The following is a 15,142-nucleotide window of genomic DNA, read 5'->3' as shown; positions in this document are numbered from 1 at the left end:
CCTGGCCGCCCAGTGTGTGTGCGCGTCCCCGGCCCCGCCCGGTCCTTGTAGGCGTTACGGGATGGCCTCCGCGCCCTGCCCGCCCCGGGCTGTGCGTTGGGTCTGTGGTGAACGCCTGCACCCTGCTGACCCGGCCTCGGTGGGGACTTGTTTAGTTGCGTTTAATTGTTCTGAAATTCCGGGAGCTCTCTTTGGCCTCCTGCTCCAGGGACTGTGAGGAAAACCGCGGATGAACCCAATAAGTCACGAGTCAGAAGGAAAATGAGTGTGAAAGCAGCTTTCGGCCAGCTGTGCCTCTCCGCTCTGGCTTGGTGCGGCCGGCCCCGAGCTTCCTGAACCACGGACCTGTCTGCCACAGGATCCCAGCCCCTCTGGGGTCTGCAGCTAACTTCAGCTTCCAGTAACAGCCCCTCTCGGACAGTTATGTAAAGCCCCCGTCTGCATTGTTCCAGCGCTGTTTCCTTTTTCCTCTGAGGCAACCTGCGGTAGGAAGCTGGTGGTCCCTCAGGTAGCCCGCTTCCACTCCAAGTCTCCCTCGCTCCGTGTGAGGCCCGCAGCAACCTGCAGCCGCTGCGCACGGGTCCCTCGCTTCCTGCCTTTGTGGAGCCGGCCAAAGACAACACCGCTGGCTTGGGCCAGCACAGCCCAGCAGCGGGCCCGTCCGTGCTCTGATTCACTTATTCCACTCGCAGGTCAAAAGATTGGCATCGATGAGACTATAAAATGGACGTGCTTGCTTGGGACATCCTTCTCTGCCCTTTGAAGTGCACAGAAGTGTTCCCGCAGATTTTGGTGGGAATAGCTGCCTCCTTTGTCTGCTGTGCTAGTCGGTGTGTGCCAATTAGCGTTTCCTACTGATTGGGAGAGGAAAGGACAAGGGACTGGAGACTGATTTATGAAAATTGTGGATGTTCATAGACCAGGACATTTTACACAGTACGTGCAGTTTGCAGATTAGTAACTTGGTAGGTTTGTTTTTTGTTTTTGTGTCGATGGGCTTTGTGTGTTTATGTATGTATTTATTTATTTATTTTGGTTGTTCATGCATTTATTTATTTATTTATTTATTTTTCAGACTGACCCTTCTAGCATCTCAACTGGCTAGAAATGAGTGGAAAAGAAGGCCAGTTACAAATGAAGGTCTTGCACTGTAAAACCAACAGTTACTCCTGTGGTAACAAATATGGCCTGCGGAGCAGCGGAAGATAAACTGAAAGCCAGATGTTGGAATTAAATTGCGAGATGGTTATTTTGACAGAGTTGATGACCACCTGGAGTCCAGCATTATGTGAGGATTGGCATTGGTAACAACCAGAACCCCCCTCGGTCACGTAGGGAATCACTTTCCCATTACAGTTTTCCTGCCAGCGAGGTTTGTTTGCTTGGTGACAAGAGATAATGGCCAACTCGGTTTGTTACTTGAGTGTTTTAGTGACTGAGGAGTGGAATCTGGCTTCATGCTAAATCCATTTTCTTAGCTAGTCAAATGCCAGCTTGGCAGCCTGTCTATAAGCTGATAGCACTGAGAGAGGAGTGGCTGTGGGGATTGCTTTCAGCAGTCTCTGGTAAGTCTGCTTTTAAGACACCTTTTTTCCATTGGGGAAAAAACACAGTTGCCATCTGCAGGACTGGAAGGACTGGATGAGAGAGAGTAGAGAGGCATGGGCATTGTCTGAAGCTTGGTGTCACACTTTTCAAGGTGCCTTACAAGCAGTGATGGGCTTAGCTTTGAGTCAGGCCAGCGTTCATTCACTAGAGTAGTGACAACCACAGTCGGCAGCAGGGGAAAGCACGGCACATAGGACCTAGTTCTGCTTTTGTTGGAAGAACAACAACACAAGACGTGAGTTTTTCAGTTACATGGGGGGGCCCAGTCTTATTCTGCAAAGGGAAGCATAGTTATAGGTGGCACCCAGGTGCCTGGGGAACTCGGAGCAGGGCTGTGTGGTGATACCCAGGTCTCAAGTTGTGCCCTCGCTGCGTGCGGCTTTTTAAAGTGCTGAGACTCGGCCTTCAGATCATAAAATCGTAGAATCATTAAGGTTGGTTGGAAAAGACCTTCTTTGCCAGTGTGAGAGCACTCCCCCAGACAAGGACAACGCACTAGGTTCCATCCTCGTTTTACTGATGTCGCAAACAAGTTATTCTTGTATGCTGCAGAAAGCCTCACAACCACAAAACCAGCAATAATTTTATAAATGATAAGCTTGTTTTCCTCCTCCTCCTCCCAGATATTCTGAGTACAGCAGGCAGCAGAGATGTGCATTGCTGGAATCCGGAGAGTTTCATAACGTGGCAGACGCTTGCTGAAAGCCCTGCAGATACAAAACAACATTTATTTTAAGTCTTGAGAAACATCTTCTCTTACCAAGTAGAAGAAAAGAACCCAAAACATTTAGGTGAAGCAATATGGCCGGTTCCATTTGTTTACAAGGCTTGTTTTTTGTCTTTATACATTTTAAATGATTTTTATTTGTATTCTGTTTTTTGAGCCTTTTCCTTTTTTTTTTTTTTCATACAACAAGAAAGTCTGGAATTGAGTCCTTTAAAAACAAAACTCTGGTTGAGAGTCCCATATAGCCATGTAACTCCGGACACGGCGGGTTTAAAAATATCACTGCTTTCATGAGAATTGCCCATCTTTCAGTGCTAAGTTTAAGTAAGTGCTATGTTGACAGTTTAAGATGCTTTTAACAACACCTGTCTGTGTTTGCTTTCCAGGCAGCTCTCTCTCTTCTTTTCTAAACATTTAGAGCTTGTCTCACCTCTGCATGTGCCGATGGGGTCAGAAATGCAGTGCATCAGCCTGGCTAACGTGTGTCAAATAATTCATACAAGTGCTTGCAAAAAGTACAGGTGCGTAGATTTCATGCCGTTGTCCCCCAGAGCTGCTGAGTGGTACCGGAGGGTACAGAGCCCACCGTCCAGGAAGCACGAGGAGGGTGGTGCTGCTGTCCTGGGAGCAGAAAGCCTCGGTGACTCCCCGGGGGAACCACAAATGCCTTCAGAGCATGATGTTTAACCCAGTCCTTGTTTTTGGAAGGCAGTTGACAGACGAGCAATTTCTTTTAGTTCGGTTTGCTGAATGTAACGATTTAAAATCTGTTGTGTGACGCGGTGCTGTTCCCGAGTTCCTCAAGAAGGAGACGTCCTTGCTCAGCGTGCAGGTTTGTCTTCCACTGCTGTGTACATACAAGTGCCTGGAAATGCCTTATCCAAGGGACACAGAAACAGCTTTCTGGTCGGCTGCTCTTTCTGTTCTCTCTCTAGCCATAACGCCCGGTAAAAGCGGAGCCCCTTGCCTGTCTTACTGCTCCGTAAAAGCCCCGCTCTGGGCTGCCAGGCCCAGGCTGGCATTTCCAGGAGGTTACCGCTCTACTTGTGTGGTTTGAATCGCTTAAGTCTTTGGCCTGGTGCCTTCGAGTGCCAGCAGAGGCATGCTGTAATTGCCCGTAAATGCACCGTCTGTCATATTATTGTTTAATTATTCCAGCTTCTCACTGCCACACACTGCTTAGTGTCTCTCTTGCTATCTTTATTTAATTGAGTGGAAAAAATCCGAGACTTGCGCTTCGCTTACGTCACTTTGTATTTACCCAGCATCACTGGATCCTACTTTGAAGTCCCAGCTTTTGTACGCATAAGCCAGCCTTCTATGCAGAAAAAAGTAATGTAAATGTCTAAAACATATGTTAGAAACAGAATCAATATTTTAACACATGGTAAACTCGGGCCATAAATCTCTTAACACAGTCAGATGATTGTATTATTCTCCTTTCAAACTCTGCTCTGCCCCTTGAGAAACAAGAAGGGGAAAGAAAACCCGCGAATAACCAAGCCCTTGTCCTCACAATGCAGGATTGTTCTTAGCCTGTCACTTTGTCTGTGCCACCTCTTCCTTTTCTGGCTACTAGCTCTCTCTTTTCTTCTATGCCAAACACCTTCATCTCCAAGAGCCTTCTTTCCCTAGCCCATCCCGACTGATGTGTTTTAGCTTATTACCGGGATATCAGCTCTGTCCTGGGATCAGCCTGTGTTGACCAGTCCCACTGCCCACTTCTTACAGTTTTAAACACCTCTCTGTTTCCTCCAAGCCTGCAACAAAGCCGTTATTAATGTGTGTTGAAATAAAGAAATCATCTTGCAGAGATCTCTCCAACACTCTCCTTGTCCGTATGGTCTATAAAAAAACTTGGCAGCATGTTGATTGCTTTCCTTTCCTCATGCTCCCCGTGTCTGCGGCAAATAAACGCACGTCATTTTTCTGGTCTTATTCTCAGTCTTCCGTCTCTGAACCAGAGCAACCTTTTTGTACAGCACCTAGCACACACGATCGGGATCAAGCAGCTCTGTGCTCCTACACTAACGGTAAATATTAGGGTTGCTGGCACTCTCCCTGGACTAGTTTTCCTGTCTCTAGGCAGAGGGAGTTTCATGATGTCCTTTTGGAAGATCACTGTCTGCTTGAATAGATCTAGCTTTCAGGGCTCTTTTTTTTTTCATAAATCCTCAACCAAACTTTTCATTCACAGGTGTACTCTGTATAATGCCTAGCTGCCTGACGGAGCCAGCATCGTTTCTGGGGCTGTGCTTTTGGCTTCCCATAACCGTAAGATTACTCATTTCATACTATTTTCTGATTTGTTTTATTTTTCATCCATCTCTTTCCTGCAGGAAAGAGCAATTTATATAATGATTTCACTGTGGAATTGACTTCAGGCTTTACTGCTATTTGTCACCATTCAGGAAATCCATCCCTGGCTCCAGAAGAACACTCAGTCCCTGCTGACAGTCTGGAAGAGGGAGAGAAAATAGATAGCAGAGCTGAAGCTATTAAGACCAACAGGCACATATTTTATTCCAACTCAATTTTCCCTTCCCAAATACCTTTTAAAGAAAATCTTTCTCTTTGAGAGAACGTGAATTAAGGTTGGTTTTGTTTGTTTTTTTGAGGGGAGAAGAGGTTGTTGTAGATTTTTGTTTTGTTTTGTTTTTCTGGGTACTCTCCCGTTCTTGCTGATCTTCATCTTCTTCCACATTTCAGACAGCAGAGCTTTCAGCCCTGACACGATGTAATCCCAAGTAAAACTGCTGCTGCCTCTGGCCTTGGTTAACCTGCTGGCAGTGATACTTGCCTGGGCATGGGGCAGCTGGCTTTTTACACAGCTCAGCATGGATATGCTGCCACTCCCAGTCACTTTTAGGACACAGCCGAGTTGTTTTTCTTAAGATTGCTTCTTAAGAAAAACATGTAATAAAATGTTCGACCTTCCCAGGGCCACCACTCCCTGAGACCTTTCCCCTTTCTTGGCTTCTGCGAGAGCTTCTTTCCCTCGGCTTCACACCTTTATCGGCTGAAAATGATAAGAGTCCAGAACTGCTTGGCTCCAGGCTCTCGCTTTGAAGGACAGGCTGCGCTGCCGCACCATTGTGCCTGTGGGGGACTGGAGGATCACCGAGGACAATGGGGAAGTGAAGTCTGCTCCCTCTTTTGTGTGGAGCAGAGGCAGGACTTGGCCTTTTATGAAGTTCGGCAGAGGAAAACTCGGGCTTTCGCACTCGCATTCCTGCATTCCGTGCCCTACCCGTCAGCCTGGTGCTAATCTTCACGGACCTTTGAAGGCAAGAAACGACACGCAGTGCAAACGAAAGCTCAGCCAGGGTATTGGTGCCAGCCAGTTTTAGAAGTCAGACGCGGGAGCCAAGTGAAACAGGTACAGTGGCAGGAGATGCCATGTACCACCTGCAGGCACGCAGACCTACGGTGCTCGCGCAGCATCGGAGCCCAACAGCAAAGCGCGGCATGCGAGGAGCTGGGGAACCCACAGCCACATCAGGCTCGAATGCACTTTCCCGGGGAGGAAGTGGCTTTTCCCTTGGAAAGCTCAACTCCCCAGGGTCCCTATGAGGTCAATGGAAAAAGTGATTTCTTCAGAATGATTCAGAGTGCCTGAACAGAGGCTTATCGTTTTGACTATGGATGGAGCTTAACCTCTGTAGTTTTAAATTGGATTTGTGAGTACCCATCCCCTCCTGCCCCCTAGTTTTGGGACTTATGCTGGGGGTTAGTGGTAGGCAGAGTGCCTACCACAGTTCAGGTGCTGCAGACCCACAGCCTTGTCCACTACAGCACAGCGTGCCCTATTGGATCCTGCTTTGTCCTTTTGGCTTCTGGTGGGATGTCAGAAATGGATCTGCAAGTAGCAGAAGAATCAAATGAAGTCAAGAAATGTCGGTTTCTTTATGGATAGCCTGACTGGAGCTGGAATAATCAGCATCTGTTTCAGTTTAAGCGAGTTTTCATTCCAGCCTCTCTCCTTTTTCAAAGTACAGACAACCGAAGCCTTTAATTTGCCGTGTCTTTCACTAGAGAAAAGTAGGAGTTTCTAACAGCCGATACTATCCTTTCTAGAAATCTACACTACAGAAATACAGTTTATTGTCTGTTGTGAATGAAAAAGCTCGTGCTTGTTTCTCTTGTTTGTAGTGTTGACTTTGAAAGATAAATTGTTTGAACTGGTTGACTCTCAGTTTGTGTAAGTGAAGATTAGCTTGCTTGATAGGCGGTTGGATTTGCAGTTTCCCCTTGCACTGAATAAACTGAAGACCTGCCAGCCTGGGGCAGTTAGGACACAGCGCATACTTGAAAAAGTTGGTGAACATACTGGTAAATATGGGAAACTCATCTCCTGCCTGGCATTCTGGATGTGCCATTTCAGGGTCGATGTGTCCTGCCTTTCCACCCGGAGAAGCCCTTGTAGGACCTGTGAAGCGCGTCTGAAAAATTGCTGCCAGATAGGTTGCTAACAAGTTCAAAGATAAGGCTGGCAGGCCCAGAACAGTTTTTTATATGACAGTTTTGCAACCCTAAGTCATGCTGCTGCTTGGTTTTAAGAACACAGGCACCTTAGCCAAACTCCATTCTTTTCTCATGTGCGTGTTTGCTTTGTAGAACCAATGGGAGGAAAAAAGCAAAAATAATTTTTCGTCCCTCAAGTGAGCAGACCTGACTGAACACAGAAAAGGAACAGGTGGTAAAAATAGCAACATCTTACAGTACTGCAGCCCTTAACTAACAACCACATTTTGAGGTTCCCCTTCTTTGTATCCTTTGTATTGCAACAGCAGAAGCTTTCGCTCTGGCGGGGCAGAGTCTCTCTTCGATGTGACGGATCTTGTCGTTGGCCTCTCTGTCACAGTGCTGGTCGCTGGGCATGGCTCTGCATGTCCGTGTGCATCCCCCAGGTACGGTTCCTGTGTCTTGCACCATTCCTCTGTCCCCTTCAGCTCCTCAGCTGTGCCAGCTCTTCCAGCCTCCCCACACTCTGTATACCCGTGATAAAGGCAGTAGAGCCAAGATTATGTTCCAGGTGAAGACAGAAAAGCAGCGCTGAAGTCATACGCTATTTCTGTGATCAGTATGACGCTCACAAAATGAAACGGTCTTCATCATGCCATCAGCCTTCAAAGCATGCTTCTCTCCCACAGAACAGCGGGACACGTTGCAAGCCTTGGGTAAGAGACTGAAGCCAAACGTCTGGTAAACCGATGGTTCAAGAGAAGGGAAAGGAATAGGGTAAGGCAGGAAGGCCTGTGTAGGCTAAAGTGTAGAAGGGAGGAAGGCAAAGCCTAAGACCGGGAATTTGGAGCTTTGATGTGATGGAAGGAGGCTGAGATTCACGAAGAAAGTGAAACTGGGAATTAGAGGGGTTTCATGCTGAGACTGGCTGTGCGAGGAACCGACAGCAGGGGAGGGACCGAAGTCACGGCAGATTTCAGTTTGTCAGTACAACGAAAGTCAGGGGGGATAGGAAGTCGGATGAAGAACTGGACAAAAGAGACTGAGCAAGGCATGGGGAACTGAAGCTGAAGGCAGCATTGGAGGCTAAGAAAGGAGAGGCAGGTGATCGAGTCTGAAAGCCTTGATCAGGCACAGGCAGAGGAGAGGGAGCGGAGCACCAGGGAGAGCTGTGGGCTTGGCGGAAGGGAAAGCTTGGGGATGGGGGCACGGGGGGATGTGCTTGCTGGGACACCCTGGCAGTGGGGCAGAGCTTCCCTGAGGCTGGCCTTTGCTGTGGCATGGCTGGCCAAGAATTTGCCTCTTGTCGGTCTGCCCCAGAAACAGCTAGAATTTAGTGCGCTGGGACGAGGCGGCAGCAGCTGCCTGCCTGGGGGAGGAGAGAGAGCTTTCTTGTAGTGAGATGAAAAAAATTACAGTTGGGAGGAGGTAGTAAAAAGGCCACATGAACAAGAGAGAAAGGGTCGATTCATTAGTCTGGCAGCCACTAAATTAAGAAAAGGCAAGCAGGGCTGTTGTATTAGAGGTATCTGAATTCAGTCAAAGATGGTTCTGAAGTTGCTGTATTGATCTCGTGGTCAGCTTAAGCAAGCTTAACTAATTAATTACTTTATTTTAGTTCATTGTCTAAGATCTAGCTCCTAATAAATCACACTGCTTTGTAGAAACGTGCTTGAAACAACTGTGTAAATACTAAATAGCCTTAGGAATGGTCATATGTACCCACTGAATAATCCAAATTCCAGGACTCATCCCTCTCCAGTGCTGGTCTAGATAGAGGATAACAGTCTGCTGTCCTCTGCCTCTGTGAGTGAAAGGGGCAGAGGTCTGTGTTGGGCACGTAAAGGTACCTACCAGCACTGCCGATGACGCAGGGAAGGGCTGTGATGCTGCGTGATCCTGTAATGACAGCTGTCCTTTTTGGGAAGACAGGGAGTATTACATGTGTTGAAGGACCATTATTAAGGTTGCAAAGCCAAGTGTTTAAGTTAGGCAATATCCAAATGAAATTGCCTGCAAAACGTTAATTCAGATTGTCTACAGATGTAGGTTATGAAATGCTCATTAATTTTATTTGACCTGCTGTTCATTTCAGCGTGAATGGCAGTAATTCAAGATCCTCTCATGGTTCTACAGGTTTTTAGGGAAATGGAGACCAAGAAACTTCTGAGTTACTGTCTGTGGATCTCTCTTAAGGAGAAGTACTCAGCCACAGTACCACCAGGTTCAAAATATGGGCCAGTCACTGTAGTCCCCTGAAGCTGAGGGACCCTTAACTAATACTTTTAAGGATCCTGACTCTCACGGCTGTCTTCTACGCTGGGACAGGTCTGTGTCTGGGAAGACTTTGAGAGAAGCAGTGCTGCTGGAGGATTAGGCTGGAGCTCAGCTCCCCAGCACCCAGTAGGAGGGTATAAAATTAACAGCTCCATTTGTGCAGATTAAAAAACAATCTTGCACGGATGAACTCTGCCGTTGCAAAAATGCCTGTTAGTTTGGATTGTTGGCACAAGCATTACTGTGGCGTCGGTCTTACAAGACATATTTGAGGAATTGCAGCAGAAAGGTGCAGTTACCAGCGTGTATTTGCTGGCTGATTCCCTGCCGAGCGACGATTGCCCTGCTGTGCTTTACTTCAGCTTCTCAGCGTTACGTTTCATCACGAAAACAGCAAAACCAGCACAAAGCCGTACTTTTAATTTCGAATCACGGTTTTTGAAAAGCGGGACCCGGGCCCCGTCCCCAGCGCCGCCGTCTCCACGGGCAACGGGGGCCGCTTCCGCCCGGCGCCAAGATGGCGGCGGCGCCGTGACCTGGAAGCCGTCGGCCGGGCCGCGCCGCGCCGCGCCCGCCCCCGTGGTGCGGCGGGCGGGAGGGCCGTGGGCGGGGAGTCCCGTGACGGCTCGGGGCGCACGGAGCGGGGCCGCCGGGGCCAGGGGGGGGTGCGGAGAGCGCCGCGGGAGGATGGCGGAGCCGCACGGTACGGCACCGGGGTACCGGGGAGCGGGCACCGGGCGGCGGGGCCGGCTGAGGGGCGGCGGCGGCTGACAGCGGGCTGGGCCCCGGGGAGGCCGCGGGCACAAAGGCGGGGAGGGCCCCGCGCGGGTCCTGGTCCCGTCCCCCCCCCCGTCCCCCCCCCCTCGGGCCCCTCACGGAGCTCCCGGGGCTGCGGCGGGGTGGAGGGGCTGCGGCGGGTGGGGGGCCCCGTGGGGGGATATGGGGGGATATGAGGGGATTTTGGGGGGTCCGGATCCGTGGGGGCGCCGCGGCGGGGTGCTGAGCTCCTCCGTGCCGCGGCGGGGTGGCACAGCCCGGAGGAAGGGGGGGGGGGATAAATAAAGAAAGGAGGAAGCCCAGCCTCGCCGCCTCACCTCTCCTCCTGGCCGGCCCCGAGGAGGAGCGGAGGAGCTGGGGCGAGCGCAGTGACCCCCTCACCCTGCGTGCGCTGCCCCAGCCCGGCCGGGGGGGCCCGGCCTGCGCCCCCCGCACCCATCGTGGCGGCTGTGGTGGAGGCAGGCAGGCAGGCAGGCAGGCAGGGTCCCCTTCCAGCAGTCATCGCCTTCCTGCGGTGCCCGGGATCTAGAGGTGGCACTGAGGGAGCCGAGTGACAGCTGCCCGCGAGTACCCGTGGCTCTGGAGCTCGGTTTCGCCCAGCTCTTGGTGTCTGTCCCTGCGGGGTGGTTGAAAGGCTCTGGTAACCTCAGGTAAGGTGAGCGGCTGCGTGTGCTGCCTGCCAGCGCGACGGCGCCTGAGCCGTGGAGAAATTCGGCGGTGCTGAAGTTGCGTGAAAGTGTGGAGCTCCTCGGCCCGACGGGCTTCGTCGGGAGCAGGTGCGGGAAGGGAACACAAAATCACCATGTGTAACAAAACAATCACAAAGCTAAATTAACGCTAAAGTATCAGTAGCGGTTTTTGACGGGTGTATCTGAGATGGGGCTGTGGGAGCCTGCGTTTTGTGCGCTTCTGCACACGTGCACGCACAAAGACGCTTTTGAGGCAGAATAGTAAAGATGAGGAGTTGTAGTTGTGTGTATTGTCATGGCTGCAGAAGAGATTTCTGTGACTGCTGAAATACAAATTAAGCTGGTTTTGGTAATTAGATTCAAGGTTTTAATTTTCTGCTGTCTACTTGTTTGTACGTTCGGCTTTCTACTTATTATTTTCCCTTTTTACCTTCTAAGCTGTTTTTTTTATATACATATCACTAGGCGTTATTGGGAGCTTCTATTTATAAAATCAAGGGCTTAAAGTAGGTGGTGGTCAAATTAAGTCACACTTATTTACAGCCATATTTCAGGCATATGTTGTATGGTGATCTTGATATAATCCTAGCTTGGTTTTGGGAGAGATTTACTGTATCCCATGAATTTATTAATACTCTGTTGTGCATACATTTTAATTTTAGTAACACCCTTATCCTCTTAATTCCTTTTGAATGATTTGGGCTTGACTGTCTTGGTTTTCTATGTAATTATTCTTTGTTCTGGGTGAGCAAAATGAAGGGTTATTTTCATAATTTGAAGCTGGATTCCTTTTAATGTAGGCTAATATTTGTCAGTCATCAGGATTTCTGTACGTGTGGCAAGGCAAAACACGTACATCGGGCAAAACTCATTTTAGGTATAATCTTGTAACGCAGAGAGATGATTCCAGACAAAGCTCTCCGCGCGTCCACAGCCTTCCTTTGAGGAATACCGAGGCATCCTCAGCGAGGATGCTGGCTCCTGCCGCGTCCCTCTCTCCCGCGCTCTCTAGAGATGTTAACCACCCCCCAGGATTTTTTTCCCAGGGGTGACGGCGAGGGTAGGGTCTGTAAAGAGCGTTGGCGGCGAGTGGCTGCCGTTCCCGGGGTAGTTTTCCCTTCCCCTTGCGAGCTGAGATGTCAGTGAGGCAGGAGGTGCTGGGAGGGGCGTTCCTTTGTTGTGGTGACACCGATCGCCCCGACGGGTGTGTGCTCCTCCAGGAATTTCGTTCCGTGGCCGGGATTCCTTCCGAGGATGGATATTTTCTCTGTCTGTCTTCACGCTCTCTTAGTTTTTGTACAGGGGTGAATTTCTCCGGGGATTGCCGTGTGTGTGCCTTTTAGGAAACCCTTGGATTTATTGTTGCTTGGCTGTGGCTTTCTAGAAACGCGTGGCGCTGCTGGAGCGGAGTGTGGCGATCCTGCTCGTCGCCGTGCGGGCCGGCTGCTCCTCGCCGGTGTGCAACGCCCGTGAAAGAGGTGCAGGCGTGTGTTTGTGTGCGTGCGTAATGCTCATGCGTATTAATCGAGTCAGGGCCATAAAAGTATCTCCTGTTTGCTCTGGCTGAGAAGATCAAATTTGATCTCTTCTTGATCGGGCTAAGGAAGCCGTGCAAATAACCGAGCTCCCTTTTGGGACGATTTGGGCAGGCGATAAGGAGACGAGAGTGCACTGAGAGATCTCAGATGTAGTGTCGCCGTGGAGAATTTGGGTAGGTGCTAAAAAGGAGCCGTTTCTCTCTTCCAGCGGGTTTTCCTTCCTGTCTGAGGAAAGACGAAAACTTGCGTGTCCGTGCGTGCGCCTGAAAGCCAGCTCTGCCTGCTCTGCCTCCGCTCCGGCCCCGCACAGACCCCTCTGCCCAGCGTGCCAGGGCCTGGATCCAGACGCGGACCCAGCTCCAGACCCGCTCCTGGGTGAGCAGAGCGGGGCCAGAGCCTGAGCAGCCCGCATCCACCCCGCCTGGCCCTCCGCCTTTCCCACCCAAAATCATTCGAGGCTCCTGGCTTGCTCTTGTTTTTTTTTCTTTTGTGGGACAGCTCTGTGGACGCTCTTTGCTTAAAAGCGCTGCTTGCTTTCCTCTGTCACTGTAATACCTGCTGTTTATTTTTATTGCAGGCAACTCTTCATCTTGGAGGAGGTATTTCTGTCTTTTTCTGGTGGGTTTGTGTATGCGAGAGAGAGAGAGAGAGAGAGAGAGGGCTGGGGAGGACACCGTAGTGAAGATTAAACAGTCAGTTGTAGCTAGATTGTAGAGATAAAAAGAGCCCTTGTTTACATTAAAATAGTACTGGCTGAGACATATTCTGGTCTGTTTCATACAGTAGTCTTGGTGTGTTACAAAATCTCCCGAGATAAAATGTAACAGGTTGTATAAAAAGAGGGTAATGTTTGCGATATTACCCATTGACCTTAATTTGCCTTTTTTTTTTTTTTTTTTTTTTTTCCCCTGCGTTGCTTTGGCTTGGCTGTGTTGTGAAATGCAAATAGCGTGCTATTAAATCTGGGTGTTCTCTGACACTGAATTTGGCTCAGGAAAGGCAGTTGGGGTATAGCAAAGCAACGATCTCGCAGGAAGAGGGCTTTAATTACCGAGGATTTTTCCATCGCTGACCCCCTAGGTAATGGATATGCCTTGTAATTGTGCAGCGTTGATTTCTTTGTAAAAAGTAATTTGGTACCACGCAGTTACTTGTAGCCGGGTTGAAGATGGCCGCAGTTGAAGCGCTTGCTCTAGGAGGGAAACGCGGGCGTGCAGCCTGTCCGTATCTAGCGCCGTGGCCGTGCCGATCAGCGTGAGAATACGGGAAGAGGCAGGGAACTGGTGTAGATAAACACTGCTGCGTGTGGTCACGCAACTTCTTAAAACAACCTGCCGTGCCTGCGCAGCTTTTAGTGATGCTTTACTGGAGGTGAACGTGGAGAGGCACAGGCCGGCCTTGACCACGCTTGCTTTTTGGCTTCCCTGCGGAAGGACAGCCCGCGTTCTGAGCGGATGTACGTACACCAGGTCCTAATTTGCACACCCGCCTCCCTTTTCGTTACAAAAACTGCTGTGCCCCAGGAAGGTCTGTGGCTGTTCGCTTGTCAATCCCTTGGCGTGGCCCACAGGCCCTGCCTGCCCGGGCAGGGGGCTGTGGCTGGCTCCTACCTTTGCCGTGCTCGTCTTCCCCCTGCTTTCCTGCCTGGAAACGGCCTACGGAGGAGCAGGAGGTCCGAAGTGATCCACGAGAGGGTATTTCCACGGAGCCCTGATGCTGCCATAGCTTCTGTATCCGGTTCAGAGGAGCTGCCTGCCCTGTGGTGGGAGGCTTTTTGTTATGCGTGCATCCTGATTGTTCTTTCTGCTGGCATTGTGCGGAGACTGGAGGGGCTGGGCACCAATGCAAACAGCTTTTCTGGTACCTTGCGCATTTGCATGATAATGGCTGCATAAATATTGCAGCACATCTCAGTTCACCCTCTCGCTGCTTTGGCTGCCACGCTTTAAAGCAGGCTCGTTCTGTGGCCTGGATCCTCCTCGCGGCTGGGATTGCTTTGGAGAGGGGTTCTGAAACCCATCTTTATTAAATGGCAAACTCCCTCTGTGATGATGAGGTGCAGTTTTACCTTGCCCGTGTTCTGGTCTCCCACTCCTTCAGCCCACAGGTCGATAGAGCCGCTCAGAGGGAGGGAAACAACAACAACAAACCCCACCAAAACCCCACGACCTCAAGCAGTTTAGCAGTTTTTCACCAACTATTTCTAAACTGACTACATTTGGGGTTGCAAAACATGTTTGCTCGAGACTTGCTCTTGCGTTTATTCTATCTCCAGAATATTTCCTATAGATGTCTGTGGGAATGTTTTATTCACGAGGAATGCAAAATATTGTGCCACCATTGTTTTGGTGCTGAAACGTTCAGCGACTTATGACTAACTTCACCAAAACCACCATAAACTTCCTTTGAGAGTGTCGACACGGCGATGTGACTGAAAGCAGCGGCTGTTTTTGGGAACCGGTGGCAGATTGCCATCACCTACCTGTCCTAAGCGTGCTTTACAGAGTTGTTAACCAGAGCAGCGAGTAGTGACCCTTACCTGACTCGCAGCGATTAGTAGGTGCCTAGTGACTCTTTTTTAATCGTTAAGGGCTTGAATTCACTGCACGTAGCCACAACCTTGTTATTAACGCGTTGTGTGTCAGATTTAGGGGAGGGTGATGTATTACACTAGTACTTGGATTTGTTGGCCTGTCAGCTGTGGTCCGAGCGTTCGCTCTGTCTGACGTGGTTTAGTTTGCAAAGGCTGCAGCAAGGAAGATGTTGAAATCAAACGGGGCTGTGGTCTTTCTCTTTTTAATTTGGATCTGATGTCAGTAGTTTGTCGCTCTTTTACTTCTTTGCACATATTAAAGTGGCAGTAGTTGGTTAGGTTAACGATGTGATGAAGGACCCTGTTGTTGGAACTGAAGTTATGACAGCGCAGGTTTCTGAAACAGCAAGCGATGCTCTTGCGAGAAGCCCTAAACTTGCCTGGAACTTGCATAGTCATTGACTTGGGCGTTGCGTGCCGTGCTGCAAACAGTATAGCTAGTACTGCAACCCAGCTTTTTAACACTTAG

At 49.9% G+C, this 15,142-nt stretch overlaps 1 protein-coding gene and 1 long non-coding RNA gene across 2 annotated transcripts in view; both read left to right on the top strand.

Annotated features, from left to right (window-relative positions):
- The first annotated feature begins 49 nt into the window (after positions 1-49).
- LOC118248704 (uncharacterized) lies at positions 50-6,521 on the top strand. Its single transcript, XR_004778830.1, has 4 exons — positions 50-965; positions 1,076-4,368; positions 4,533-4,609; positions 4,747-6,521. It is a non-coding gene; the product is annotated as an uncharacterized LOC118248704 (long non-coding RNA).
- A 3,106-nt stretch (positions 6,522-9,627) lies between these two features.
- Positions 9,628-15,142, top strand: part of SHOC2 (SHOC2 leucine rich repeat scaffold protein) — a 65,641-nt gene continuing 60,126 nt past the window's right edge. Inside the window, exon 1 of the mRNA XM_035547814.2 lies at positions 9,628-9,779. The gene's annotated coding sequence lies outside the window, so the exon portion shown is untranslated. The remainder of the gene's footprint in view (positions 9,780-15,142) is intronic.

Source organism: Cygnus atratus, chromosome 7 (assembly GCF_013377495.2).
Source record: "Cygnus atratus isolate AKBS03 ecotype Queensland, Australia chromosome 7, CAtr_DNAZoo_HiC_assembly, whole genome shotgun sequence".
Taxonomy (NCBI): Eukaryota; Metazoa; Chordata; class Aves; order Anseriformes; family Anatidae; genus Cygnus; species Cygnus atratus.
The sequence above is the reverse complement of the archived record's forward strand: the minus strand, read 5'-3'. Positions and strand labels throughout refer to the sequence as shown.